The sequence below is a fragment of the Xiphophorus couchianus genome, chromosome 2 (genome assembly GCF_001444195.1).
Source record: "Xiphophorus couchianus chromosome 2, X_couchianus-1.0, whole genome shotgun sequence".
Classification (NCBI taxonomy): domain Eukaryota; kingdom Metazoa; phylum Chordata; class Actinopteri; order Cyprinodontiformes; family Poeciliidae; genus Xiphophorus; species Xiphophorus couchianus.
This window is the reverse complement of record NC_040229.1, coordinates 26,584,239-26,598,872: the sequence shown is the minus strand read 5'-3', so window position 1 is coordinate 26,598,872 and position 14,634 is coordinate 26,584,239. Positions and strand designations below refer to the sequence as shown.

The 14,634-nt window shown below is 40.6% G+C and overlaps 1 protein-coding gene across 2 annotated transcripts in view; it reads right to left on the bottom strand.

Moving 5' to 3' along the window:
* The window catches only part of shisal1b (shisa like 1b), a 52,340-nt gene extending 50,583 nt beyond the window's left edge, over positions 1 to 1,757 (bottom strand). The window contains exons 1-2 of one of the 2 annotated variants that reach the window (XM_028044875.1): positions 1,351 to 1,757; positions 1,137 to 1,272 (exon numbers count right to left, since the gene is read on the bottom strand). The gene's annotated coding sequence lies outside the window, so the exon portion shown is untranslated. Of the gene's footprint in view, positions 1 to 1,136 lie in introns of both variants that reach the window. The other variant, XM_028044884.1, reaches the window with a different exon arrangement.
* Between the last annotated feature and the right edge of the window lie 12,877 nt (positions 1,758 to 14,634).

Sequence of the window (14,634 nt, the reverse complement as noted above, 5' to 3'; positions counted from 1 at the left end):
TTTTAATCACATACAAAAAATACTCTGCTCATTCTCCTCTGACTTCTGACATCAACAAGTCATTTTTGTCCACATTCATAAGACTTAGTAGTTACTTCCTCTTTCTTTAGACCATTTTCCATAAATCTTACATGGTTCGAAATGAAATTCACATTGTAGATCTATTTGCTTTGTAACAATCAGACTGCATTCGACGTCAGGAAATGTCCTTCCTTCCTGTTTACTGATGTTCAAGTTTAACCTCAGCAGTCATCTCCAACATGTCCAGAGGCATTGAAACGTGGGCTGGGCTAACATATGATTGGATCTTTTGCTCTTTGTGCTAACAAGCAATAGAGGAGGGGCATCTCCTAAAGGGAAGGGAAATTATGTACAGTTTGCTTGATATGATTGTAGCGCAATTAATTTCATATGCTCTCTTTAAAGGTAAGAGCAACAAACACTCCCTGTACAGCCACTTGCAGTCAGCACACTTAAACAGCGCTCACCTCTGTGCAAAATCATAAAAGCTTCACAACTGCTGCCCCGGGGCCAGTTTTTGCACAGGCAAGGGCAGGATTTTAATTTTTTTTCACAGAAGGAAAAAAAGCTTTTGTGTTGAATGAACAAAGGGAATTTCCTTCTTCAGCTGCTTCTCTCCCTCTCACCCTGGATCCTATCGTATGGCACCGTGCGTCTTCCCACACGCCTGTTTCTAAGCTACCGGCAGCGTCGTCTGCCAATCCAGCTTAATTGCCTCCTGTGTAAAGTGACAGCTGATGAGCGAGCAATGAGAGGGAGCTGTCCTCGCCTCTTCTTGCTTCTAGCCTCTGCTGCCTTTCCAGGGGATAGACTCCACCTGAGAAATTAGTCTTTTCCCCTTTGGAGAATAAACAGTAATGCTGGCCTGGAGGGAAACTTCAACAACCAACATGGAAACTGGAGGAATATGACCAAAATGCACAAAAACAAAACAAAACAAAAACAAACAACATGTTCTCGTTTACAAAACTATTATGTGAGGATGAATAAGCGGAAGCAGGAGGAAACAATGCGAGCTTGGGAGGGAGATAAGTTTTTCAGAAACAGAGGTAAGAAAAAAAAGAGAAGGAAATTACAGTCATCAACGTTTGATGCTTTCGGCTTTCTTTACATACCTTGCTCGATCCTGGAGAGAGAGAAAAAAAAAGATCCTCAGCCACTCGCAGAATTGGCCACCCTGTTGCTTCTTGTTTCCTCTTCTTTTGCTGTGTCTTCCTCACAAATAGATCCTCCTCATCCTCGGGTGTGGGGCTGAAATTAAGAGCTCATAAGAGAACGCCAGAAAACACACCAGAGTGGAGAAGAGGAGAAGAAACACACTCTTCTCACCCCTTACTCCTCCTTGGCAGTGTTTTCCCATCCGTCAGAGCGCAGCAACTGAAAGTGTGTGTGCGTGTGTTGTGTGTGTACGAGAGAGAGAACGAGAGAGAGAGGGAGGAGGAAATGATACTCAATGGGTGAGTGAGAGGGTGTGAGAGAGTGGAGGGTGATCCTCTGTACAGTACGCTCTCCGTCTGTCTGTCTCCGGCGCGCGCATTCCTTCCCGACAGAAGCCACGGGGTCGGCTGCTTTTGCAGCAACCAGACTTGGCTTCCTCCTGAGGGAAAGAAGACTTCCTGTTCGCTCTCTCCTCAACTTTCCTCACGGCGTGAAGGCGGTCTTAGATTGGTGGTCTTCTCGTTTTTTAATAATAATTCCCCTCTCTCATGCAATCATATTCCTGCTCAGTAGTCTCCAGTTGAGACTCGTGAGCATCCCAGCCAGCCTTGATGTAATTTCCTCCTTTCCAAACGCAGCCCATGCAGTGGCCACGCTTCTTACGAGGCATCTGCTGTGATTTTGTAATTTAAATGCCCCCTCTGTGACACAATGTTTACATGTTCACTAGTTAGTTGTTTTTTTTTATTATTTATATTTGAGTTCAATATAGAAACCTCACAAATGTATTGAAAATTCTTTGACTTTCAATTGCCAGAGAGAGTACACACTCTGGCCACTTTATTAGGTACACCTGTTCAGTTGTTTAACACCAATCACTCAAAGCACTTAGTCGTCTAGTAAAGTCGATTTGCTGAAATTAAAACCAAACATTAGCATGAGGAATAGAGGAGGATTTATGTGACTTTTCTGATGAGTCTCAATTTGAGCTGCAACATTCAGTAGTGATTAAATCAACTAAAATCACACATGATTTTAGTTGCTCAGGTGATAAGTCATTGAAAAACATCCTCCTTCTACCGCTTGCTGTCATCTTCTTACATCCGGATGTTGATCACATGACTGGCGTGATGCGTTAAACGTCTGCGGAATACACTAATTTTGACACGCCTGAAAAACTCCCTCATTCTCAAAAACTCCCTCATTCTCGTGCAAAAACAGATTTTTAATCAAAAAATGTGGGGGGGGTTTTATTGGCCTGTTTCCATTAAGCAAATGTATTTTTGTAATTCCATTTTGCACAATTATGCAGTGAATAGAAAAGCAGCTATTGTTACTGCTTTCACAATAGCAGCTCTCTGCCGAGGAGGCTTCTGAATCTGAACATTGTAGCTTCAATACGCAACTGAGTCCTGGTTCCCCTGACAGCCAGACAACAGGTGGTATGGATCAGAAATGCCACTTCATTCCTAATGCACCTCAACACTGGTGCCTCACAGCATGCCTGCCAAACCCCCTCCTGCTCGCCCATAATCGTACCGACAAACATAAATCAAACACCCTCATTAAATTTACAGATGACATCATTTTTAAAGTGCTGCTGCATGACAGGGTGCCACCGTGGAGCAGGGACAACATTCGGAAAAAATAAGGAATTCTTTGAGGAACAACTTCAGGAGATTCAGCATGGCTTTGGGTTTCGCTGTTGAGAATGTTCTAGCAGGTTGCAATGCAGTCTGGTAGCTGCATTGGCCTCGAAGCTCAAAAGAGAACGATCAGATCGACAAACTGCATTAGCTGGACCAAACTGGCAGCCATCCAGGACCTCTATAGACGGCGCTGCAGACAAAGGTCGTCTCCAAGCCCTCCCATTAGGAAAGCAGGGCAGACACATGCGGCAGAATATAGATCTGCAGATTCAAGAAAGGTTTCTGTCCACTGTCTATCAGAGCTACATGTTAAAAATGGCAACTAAGAACTGATTTCTGTAATTTTACTCTCAGCTAAATCCTCGTTTTCATACTGGCAACATGCTACATTTAAACACACTTTAGTGTTTGTCTGAAGTTTTAATTAAACACCTAAAATATTTTTCTTTTAATTGCTAATAATCTATCACTATTTGTTCTTGTGCAATATCAAATGTATCTTTTTTTTTCTACAGAGATAACTGCGGTTAACATTGCATCGTATGTGTAACTGGAAGTTATGAATACAAGTTTATTGTTGAGGCTGATTTACAACCTCTGGATTCGCTTTTGAGAAATGAACCATAAACACAAAACTTTGACAAAATACAAAGATATTAAAAAATACAGTAAGCTGCAAATGAAACTTACTGGAATACAATTTAAATCATTTAAATGACGACAGATACAATTTATGGGACCAGAAGAGAAGCCAAAGCTCACATTTCATCTTAAAAAAAAATGGCCACAAAATTTTTACAGCAGTAGTAATATTACATTTCTACATGTACAGTCAAAACCAGAAGTTTAAATACACCAAATAAAAAAACTCGCTGTCTGGAGTTAAATAAATAAGTAATTATAAGGATAATTTATGGCAATTCACTTACCAGTTTTTTCAGAATAATGTAAAATGAAACGCAGTCATTAGGAGGCGCTGCTTTTTTATTGATATTAAGCTACTAATAATGGCCGTGACGTGTTCTTAGCCCATTGCTAACAACTGCTAAGTGCCCGTCTCGCAATGCTCCGCTGGTTCCTGGTGTGTCACTGCAGTTGAAAAGCCTAAGCTCGTCCCCTGAGCGTGGTGAATTCTGGGTCAGCATGCACATAGAGCGACAGATCAATGAGGTCCCACCCATTACCCAAAGGTGATCAAAGGGTCACGCTAACAGTTTCTTCCACTCGCTTGATAAAAGTGTCAAAATGTCTCTCAGAGTCGAACGCGCACGCCAGAGCCCAGAGACATGACCCCACGCGGATGAAGAGTGAATTTCTCAGAGGTTGGGAAAACGGAGGGTAGGGGACATATGGCCGCGTCGTCTTGAGCGAGCGACGCCCCCGTGGAGCACGGTGGGTGCTGCTCCCGCACACACAGCAACATGCAGGAGGAGGAGGGGGCATTGTGGAGGGCCGGGTTCTGTCCAAGGGAAGATGAGCCGGCAGGGCTGCCTGAAGCCCGTCTGTGTGGCGACCGGCCTGTATGATGTTCAGCCAGGAGGAAATATGCAGGGGAGAGATATAATGCATCCTTTGAGCGTGCTTTTGTGTCTCTGCGTGTGCACCTGAACGCCGCAGTCCATTTTTAGAACTTTCATCCGCAAGCCCGGTCCTGTTCCTACAAGATTTAGTGCATCTCCAGCTACTTAATTAATGAGTGGCATGACCAGTGTTGAATCAGATATTTGTTTACTCTGCAATTTCCTTCTTGTGAGCGAAAAACAAGCAGGAGGCTATTGTGCGACCACACAGTATCATTCTATCTGTCTCCGATGATGAAATTCTTGCAGGGATTTATACGGAGCCCTCCACCCACGGCGACATAAAGTGAACATTACACACTTCCTTCAAATCCTCATGAAATATTGAGTAGCTTGAAATGTGCACGGAAAATCAGCTCATGAAGTACGAATGCGGAGCCGGGGAAGCTGCGTGGCTTGTTCATCCGTCTCAAGATAATCCCTGTGATGACTTGTTTCGCATCTCGTGAAGTTAGATGAGTCATTCAGCCCCCGATGTTCCCCCTGCAGGTGGGAGCGTTCGCTACGGAGAGGGAAAAGCCCACTCTCAGGTGTGGGGTCATGTTTATGACAGGCTCCTTGTTTCGACCATCTTCCAAACAGCTGGGGTCGGTAACGACACGACTGAGTCTGGGCGCTGCGTTTTGAAGTGTGTGTTCTTCTGAAGTAATGCTGCACTCGGACAAAAGGATGAATTTATTGCAGAAATCAACTAAAAACCCATCTGTTCTCGGGAGAACTTTTCAAATAGAGAATATAGCTGCGTATTGAAGTGAATATTGTCACCCTAAAATAATGGCCTAAGTCACTGTTTTCGGCAAAAAAAAAAAAAAAAAAATCCCAAGGCTGAGTTGAGTTAGGCCGTTGTTTTAGGAAGGTGACAATATGGTTTACTTTACTGCATTCAGTTTGTTGTTGTTGTTGTTGTTAGTTGAAGTCTGTCAGCATCCAATATCCTAGATATTTGGACAAGATATAGATTTTGTTCGAATCTTTATTCCTTGCTAATTTGGATGCCTGCTTAACATAATTGAAATGTTGAAAAGTAAGTAAGCCTCATGACAATAATTTTCTGCACCTGACAGTTTTGGCCAAAACCAGACGGATGTTTGGCTGCAACGACTCGTCCAGCTTTGAGGCAACGTAGAGTTTCATTGTGACAACAGAGAGTCTTTTTTTTGTTGCTCCTCACTGCTTTTCATATCCAGCGTTTTTATAGAATCGGTAAATCATTTTTGTGTCAGTGTGTGTGTGCACTTTTACATGGGGATTAAATTTGAATTTATCTTCTGTGGTCTACGTTTCATCTAAGCATTATCTCCTCTAAGACACTCAGACAGTTTGAGTTTTTGTTTTTGTTCTTTGGGGATGTTCAAGAGAATTAAAAGCGGTGTTTCTAAAAGCAGCCTTTTACACAAATATGATTCATAGTCTTTCAAAAGGAAGAACTAAATAGCACTTACATGGAAATATGTCTATTTTTTTCAATCTCTGTAATATTTTTTCCATCATTAACGCCCCAGGCAGAAGACATGGATTATATTCTCTATTTAGAAACCTTAAGACGGCGGGTTTAAGAGACTGATGTAAAATTTAGCAGGGCTATGACTTAGCATCTTGCAGCTGATGCTAAAATGTGCTGCGGTATTTATAAGACAGAATGTTGATAAGTCTTTCTCTGGGGGCCTCCTCGTGGCACAGACAGAGGTCAAAGATGGAACGGGGAATTGTACAAATCCCCACAAGTCCTTGCGTGACCTCTGGCGTTTGGATGAAAACGGTTAATAGGAAAGTGCGCCGCGAAGCTACGTTTTTATTAAGAATAAAAGTGAATAAGACGTCAAAGTTTTCCGTTTACTTATCAGAGTTAATGTGTAACTATTCTGGCTGAAGGTATTGCAGTCTTATATAAAACTCCTCCTCCCCCGGCCTGCAGCAATGCGATTTTGACATGTTAATGTGGACCAAAAGCAACAAAAATCGGTTAAATAAACCTCTCTGTTCGAAAATCTTCTGACACTCTGGTTGCACTTTTCCTAATTTAGTGGAGTGTGTTTTCCTCATTGCCTGAAAGCTGTAAACCTCATTTTAAAAGCAATGGGGTGTCACCTTTAATCGCCAACTGCTAGATTCAATCACAAGTCGTTTAGTCATTTGAAACGCTCTAAGATTGCCAGACCAGACCAAACAAACCTCAGCGTGCCTCGGAAAGGTTGGCCAGTGCACCACACCATATGTCATTGCTTCATTTAAACATTTGGACTAGGTTTGAAACACACACGCACATTGACGCCTATGCTCACTACTTCATTTATCGGTATTTATTTACAGTTTAAGTTGATTCTAAGTCAAGGTTTTACCCAAGGATGTCCCTGCATATCAGGCTTAAGGGGGAAAGCGTTTTTTGCTTTTGTGGAGCAAAAATTCGTCTTACCCACAAACAATCTGTGAAACTATTCAGGAAAGAAACAGCAAGTCTTTTAATCACAGTCAGAGATTAGAGAGGAAGGTTAGAGCTCAAGAGCTGTTGGTTTCCCCGTCACTAATTTTGAAAACAAAAACCAGCAAGCAGCAGAAAAGAGGCAGAAGACGGCCGAAAATATTGGAGAACATATGAGATGTGTCTGATTGAAGTTTTATTTTAGCAAGGTGACATTTTCTAACCCTGTAGTTAACAAAACTGGATCATGAAAATGATCTGAACTCTAAAATCAGACTCTTAAAATCCCATTTTAGAGTTTTTTTTTTGTTTTGTTTTGTTTTTTTAGTTCAGGGTGTGCTTCAACATTTGGCTTCATTTCCCTCACCATAAAGATTACATTCAGTATTATAAATCTATGAATGTCAAATCAGGAGAAGTTGCTATAAGCATTTAATAACCATTTAATTTGCCCTCTCTGCAGATCGAGCCCAGACTGTAGCGATTCTCATTTCAGGCAAAAATCCTACAGGCGTGTCACGTGTTAAAGTTACCCAGGAACTTTATTTAATTTTAGATCCAGAAGCTGAAAACTGAGCTCAAAAAAATTTTAATTTGCAAAAGAATAAAAAAAATGTACTCTAAAGTGGAAAAATAAGGCATCTTTTTTTTTTTTACATTTTATATATATATATTATTTCCAGCTCTGAGTAAACTAGTTTTTTGTTTTGCTTTTGATTTGGTTGCAAAATTACCCATTTGTGTTTGCTCCAGTTCTCAGCTGGAATTAAAACTGAAAGCCAAGTGGATAACGCATGTTTTCACCAGGCACAGCTCCTAAAAATACATTTCCATAAATAACATTTTGTGTAGAGTTAATGAGATTCTGAATAAATTAAATCTCCAAGTCAATTTTTGTTATGCTTTCCTAAATCCACACACAAACGGTGGACGTCCTTTTCAAAATGTTTCTCATGTGAATCAGCCTCGTGTCTAGTTCAAGTCGTCTCCCGCAGCAGGTGAAGTGACAAACTGGTTCTGGCTTCGCACTAAAATAGCTTTGCTGTCTCGAAGTTATTCTGTCTGAACACTAAACTCTCAGAACTGTCATTGTGTTGCAATGCGTCAGGTCAGCTATGTATTTTTTTATTTTTTAAAGTTTTTTACAGCTCTCATCATGCCACAACTTATTTTCTGCTGTTTGAACACAAAAAGGAAAAAACAAATGAACGTGGTAAACTCAGCTTGTGTCAAGGTTTTAGTCAAACAAGCAAAACAAACAAACAAACAAAAAAACAGCTCTTAAACTTTTGTGAACACCAATTATTGGTTATTTCATTGATGCGAAAATAAAAAAAAAATGTTTTTAAATGTACTGACAAATAACCAACACTCACAAAACTTACTACTGATATAACTGTCAGATTTTGGGTGACTTTGTGTTTTGTGTGGATAGTTTTCTGCTTTTACCCCAGTTTTCCACCAGAGGTCGCTGGGGAGTCAGAACTGTTGGCTTCCTGGAGGGCGGTGCCGACCAGGTGCACCTGCACACCTGAGCGCTACGAGGCTTGCATTGGGTTTACGCCTGTGCGGCAGTGAAGGAGACCTGCTGCTGCGGGGCAGAGCTACTCAGGTGTGTTAGAGTCATAGCAGCAAACCAGCAAAACGCAAAGAACTTGGCACAGTTTTCCGCCAAAACTAATCGACTGAGTTGAGTAATGCTGTTGGATGCAGGTAACATTAGCTAAAAGATGACGAGCTAATACCAGTACAGCACCTTAAGCTTGTTAACTAGTAGCCTGTAGGCTACTGATGGTGTTTATGTTCAAAAGTGGGTAGTACTTGTTACATTCACTTGAGTAAATGTTTTGAAAAACATGGTATTTATAAGAGTAGTTTTACTGCACTTTACCTTTTTCTTTTACTTGAGTAATATTATTATTGCTACAAAGATTAATTTGTCCCCCAGAATACGCCTCTCCAAAAGGCAGCGAAACACAGGAGTTAAAGCTTCCTCTTGGGATTCTCTGCCAGAACTTCCTTTCGATTGTACAACCTGTCCGCCGTCCAAACTCTCCGGTTCGTCATCGCATCCTCCAGTGGCAACCACAAAGACCACTTCACCTTTTTAAAACTTTTTCCTGGTATCTTGAGAGTATGTGAGTCAGGCACTTAGCTTAAGAAAACCATGACTTAATGTCAGCCACGGGTAATTCAGAGACATGGCATTACTAGGAGGCAGTAAACGATCTGACAAGCACTCCTTGAAATCAAGAGGAACATATCTTGTGAGAAGTGATTACTTGATGGGTAGCAGGTGCACTACCCATCAAGAAACAGCTGCTAGGGTAAGATTAATAATGTTATACATGTGGATCGACACAGGTTCTGGAACGCCAATGAAAAATGCTGTAATAACTCTTCCACACATGTAGGTGGCAGCACTGACAACATTTGCAAATGAAGAAGTTCCTGGGCATTGCTAAAGCAGCGCCAGGCTAAAAAAGCTTAAAAGATTCTTGAACATTAAATGTTTTTAGCCTTTCTTCTCATAGTTGTTATTTAGTTTACACTTGATGTTTTATGGAAACAGTCAGGGTGGACAAGATAGAAGTGAAAAACCAGCACAAACGCAGCACTGTTGCATTTTCTAGAACATAAAGTGGTTGCGTTATTGTTTCAAATTCTCTCCAGATATCCAATCTATATAAATACATCACAAAAGGTTTGCCAAAAATCGAAAGTCAGGTTATTTAGCCAAATAATGTTATGTTCATTTGTAATCAATTATTTTTGCAAATATGTACCTTGAAATTAAATTATTTTTTTAATTCTCACTTTTTTTTTTTTTTTAACAGACTCAAAAAATAAAGAGGTGAAAAACATATCAGAAGACAGAGAAACCCTCCATAAAATATTCAGCATCTGTCAATTGCATATTTGCTTCTTCCATTCCCGTCTGCATGGAAAACGCTCAAAGCATCATCACCTGTCATCATATGTTGCTTTGAAGCCTCAGTGCGGAGAATATCTGTCAGTCAAGCGGGTCCACTCCGGGTCCAGCTAAATTTTGCATGAGCTTTTTTTCTTGTGGGGGCAAAGCTTTCAGGAGGAATTTATGTGAAAATCCACTTTGGGCTAAACCCAAAACAACAAAGCTTTGCTCGCAGTCACCGACACGGATGATACGTTGTTATTGCCGTCATAAAGTACCAGAATTACTTTTGTGTTTGTGAATGGGGATTAAACGTGATTGTAGCAATCATTCCCCCTCTGGGATTAGGCTGTTTCTTTGTGCAAAAGTTTTATGGTTCTTCACCTCGAAACGACTCGTGTCATTTGTGGTGATTGACGCCTTCGCTGTCGATTTGCTTCTGGATAATTAGTGAGAAAACGGCGCGGGGATTGCCAGCCATGAGATCAATTCGACTCTATGTCAGACCCACAGGCTGCTAAAGATTTTTTGTCTTTGTGGCATCAATAATAAATTACCAAAGCAATTCAGGACATCAGGCTGTAAACATGGAAGCTTGACTGAGGATTGAAACTTGACTGATAAACACCAAAGGTGAATTATGATCTGCGTTTCTTTTTAAGGCAAATCTTTCATCAGAGCTATATTTTGAAAAAGAGGAGGAGATCATTTTGATGGTACCATGGCAACATAGCTAAGCAAAATATTAAGCTTCCAATTAAAACCAAAGCTCATTCTGGCATCATCCCAGACATGTTTAATAGCAACTTTACCTTGCAAATCTCTGTGGTTTTGTTGTGTCTGACTAGCAGGAAACACCAGAAGCTCTGACTGCATTTGCCTCAGACTGTTTGTCAAAACCTGTTGTCAACCAGAGAATAGATATAGATCTTACTCTAAATGACCTGCGTTCATGTTTCAGGTTCCGACCACACAGAAAGGTGCTTTCCAGACTGACCGGCAGCAACAAGGAGCTTCCAGTCACTGAGATCCTTACTCGTGTCTTATTTCATAAAATGAGTGTTATATAACAAGCAGCTCTCACGCTGATTCCTGCACTTGTGCTTTATGTGAGTTGGGAAGTTATGAGACACAAACTGACCTTCTCACCCCCTTCGCTTTCCAGAAATCCAATTAGCTGTTGCCAAACTTTAAAATGCTCTCTCCCCCATTTCTACCTGCTCCGAGCCTCACTACCTTTATTATCAGGAGAGACCACTACGTCTCATCGAGCACAGCCATTACAGACATTTGCAGCCACACTTTGAAGTCTTGACACGTTTAATTCACCTGCTAAGCCATTGAGTCAAATGTGCATGCGTAGACATCGGTTAAACGGAGGTCCTAAATTTAATATATGTTTCTTTCATCTAAAAGTAGAGCCCAGCATTTTATGGCTTTGTTTAAGAGCAAAGAAGCAGCTGACAATCTGAGACGTCCAGTGAGGCTTTGGGCCGATGTCTGTCATGAGGGGCTTTTAGGATAAATGCACCCAGCAGCGTTCAGGAACCTTTATATTGTGTTTACATGTGAGGCTTTTAGAGATGGACGTATCCAGGGGGACTACAAATGACTTAATAGCTCTGGGACACGGCCGCACTGTTGTCAATAGCAGTGTGGGGACGATGTCTCTGTTTCTCTCAGCAGCTACGATCAGAACAAAAGAGTTTGCTAGAAAGACTTGAGACCAGTTTTGAATAGAATAGTACCACGTAAAAACCCTGAGACGTCTGACCTGCTCTCCTGAGGCAGCTAGCAATGTACGCACTTTACAAGACGGCGGAGTTACTGTGAAGGGACTCTTCGCGCCTAAACAAAAAACTAATATGGAAGAAGATTCATATAATTTGTGTATGTCCTCAGCGCCAATAACAGGGTGAAGTTGCTAAAATTGTCAGGACTGCAAGCGAAGTCAAGTTTATTTGTTCGGCACATTTCAGTAAGAAGGCAGTTCAAAGTGCTTTGCACCATAAAAACATGATGCAGTAACCAATTATGCAAAAGCCATAAACATTAAAACGCCGTCATCAAAAAATCAGCCAGCGCTGTTAGCTTTGGATTCATTGCTAGAAGAGCCTTTATCAGTCTGCTGCTGCCCATTTTAATGTTCTCCACATGCAGTCTGTGGTGAGGAAAGAGGAAGAGCATCGCTCCGCTCTTTATTTCATACTCTGTGACGTCATGGGGAATCCAATGGTGGCGGGCGGGCGGTCCTCTGAAAATGGGTTGATGCTGTGCATTCTGGGATTCAGAGTCTCCTTTCTCTCCTCTGTGTGTAGTTCAGTCAAATGATGAATTGTCCAATGCTTTGTGAACCACTCAGAGCTTTGTGTTTACATTATTCTATGGGCAAAATCTGCTTTTCGATTGTAAATTTGTGCTACACTTTATTTTTATTTGTGAAATAATTTGAAAACTGTGCATTGTTCTCTTTCCAATTTACAGTAAAATCCTACCTTGTGTTTATTTATCATAAAAGTTGAATAAAGTTGCTTCTTTTTCACATCAAATCCTAACAAAATAGTTTGAAGTTTTGTTTGTAATGTGACAAAATGTGAACAGTTCCTACTTTTGAAAGGAAAAGTGACACAATTTAAGTAACTCAATAAATATTTTTGATTTTGTTTTACGTGTTCGACATGTATAGTAAGCTCCCTACATTTTGCAAAATGATACAGTAAAAAAAAAAAAAAAAAGCAGAGTTAATGTAACATTTAACGTTATGAACTCTTCCATCTGTTTACTAGAAATATAAATATTGGACCTGTAGCATCTGAAGGTGGTGTTGATGCTTTCGGAAAGATGCAGATTCAGGATGACAACCTCTGTCAGGCTGCCAAAGACTGAAATGAAGGCGAAAATAAATACGTGATGATCTCACTTGGTAATCATCATGAAAAAAAAAGGCACAAATTTACAAAGACTGCGAATTTCTCTGGGCCCTGGCTACTCCTGGCAAATTTCTGCGGAGGAGCTGGCTCTTTTCGTACAAAAAGATGTCTGCAAGAACATTGCAACCTCACCACAAAATACGCAGATAATTCATGCAGCCTTTTAGAGTTAAAGTGCTGCCTCTGCAATCGAAAAGAAAATAGTTCATATTCTAAACTGACGGAGAAGCCAAGAAAAACTCAAATTACTGCAGCTGACAAAATCCTCAGACATCTGCTCTACAGGCAAAGTCTGTTTATCACTTTTGAAATGATGTCAATTTAAAGTCTGCTTTTCTGTCTTTGTCGTTTGCTACAAACACACACCCACACGCCCGCACACACACACAAATCCTCAAATCATCAGAGGAAACCTATTTAGAGGAACAGAGGCCTTTTACATCTGGGACAAAGCCCTCTATGCCGAAATTGTTTTTGATTGGAGAGGGAATAATTATTAGCACTTAAATTGTCAATCAGCTCATGAGGCTTTTCATGTGATTGCATAAGGGCCCTTAAAAGCTGCCCGGGCCTCTTCAAGAGCCCGACAGCGTGTGAGAGCTTACCCTGCCGAATGAGATCAGTAGACCTGTGGAGCACGAGCAACGGGGGCGAAGACTTCACCTCTGACCTGGTGCTTTTGAGCATCCATGGAAAAATCTTTGACACAAAACAGTTACATCTGGCTTAGGTAACGGAAATGCATCATGACACAATAGCACAAAGTGGCTGATAATGTTTTGCCTTTTTCTTAATCCATGTTTTACTTCCTTAGCTCCAATCAGATGTGAATGAAAAGCTAAACATTTTATAGCAGCTCTGATAAAAGTTGAGAAATTAGCATAAGTCCATAAGGGAGTTTCTTAAAATGAGCAAAATGTTTTATTTAAGGAAGTTAAACCAGAGGGTAATAATTTTTGATTTTCTCACAGAATAATCTACTTAAAATTTAAAAAATTACTTACAATTCCAAGTATTTATGTTTTGTTAACCACATTTTCTGCTTTCATTTTGCAGTAAATAAAACTGCAAACATCCAGTGACCTTCACTAAAAAGCAACAATTTATACAATTTAATTTAAAATTAAAATTATTGATATTCCATGCCTTGCTACCTAAAAAGCGCTAAATTTCCTTTCTAAACAAACAAAATAAACAATCTATCCAGAAGTATAGATTGGAAGATTAAAAAGATATTTTATATCTTGCTACTGAAAATTCACAAAATTTTATTTACAGACAAAATCAAAAAAATAATCTACCCAAAAGAATTAGGAAAATGTATAATCCCTTTTCATGTTTTGAATTTAGAATATTTACAGATTCCTTGAGACAAAAATCTGATTCTTTTGCGTGGCTGCTCTACATTAAAGGCTCTTTAACCCTTTAAAGTGTTAAAACCTGGACGTGGTGGACAGGAATTCAACCCAGCATGTGGGATTTATGTGCTGAAACGCTGCACGTCATTTCCAATGACATGAATATTTCAGATATTGATTCACCTGAACTAGAATATTGACATTTCTGTTGTGCACGCTGCACATCTGTCTGATGATATCATGTTTGTGCCTCATCTCTTCGGGTCTGTTTGACCAGGCGTGCGCCGTGTGGATGAGCGATGACCTGTGTTTGCTCCAGCACGATTGTCGGTGGGGAGCCGGCTGATTAGAGTCACAGGACATTTGCTGAGCGACTCATGGAAGGTCATGTGTGGCTGATGCTGACAAGACCTCTGGCAAATGAAATATAGACTCACAGAGTCATCGTGAAAACCTCTAGAGCAGCGTTTCCCAATTCCGGTCCTCAGGCCTCCCTGCTCTGCATGTTTTAGATGTGTCTCTATTCCAGAGCAGCTGATTCAAATGATTGCATGACCATCAAGTGCTGCAGAAACCTGTTGATCACCCATATATTCAATCCAGGT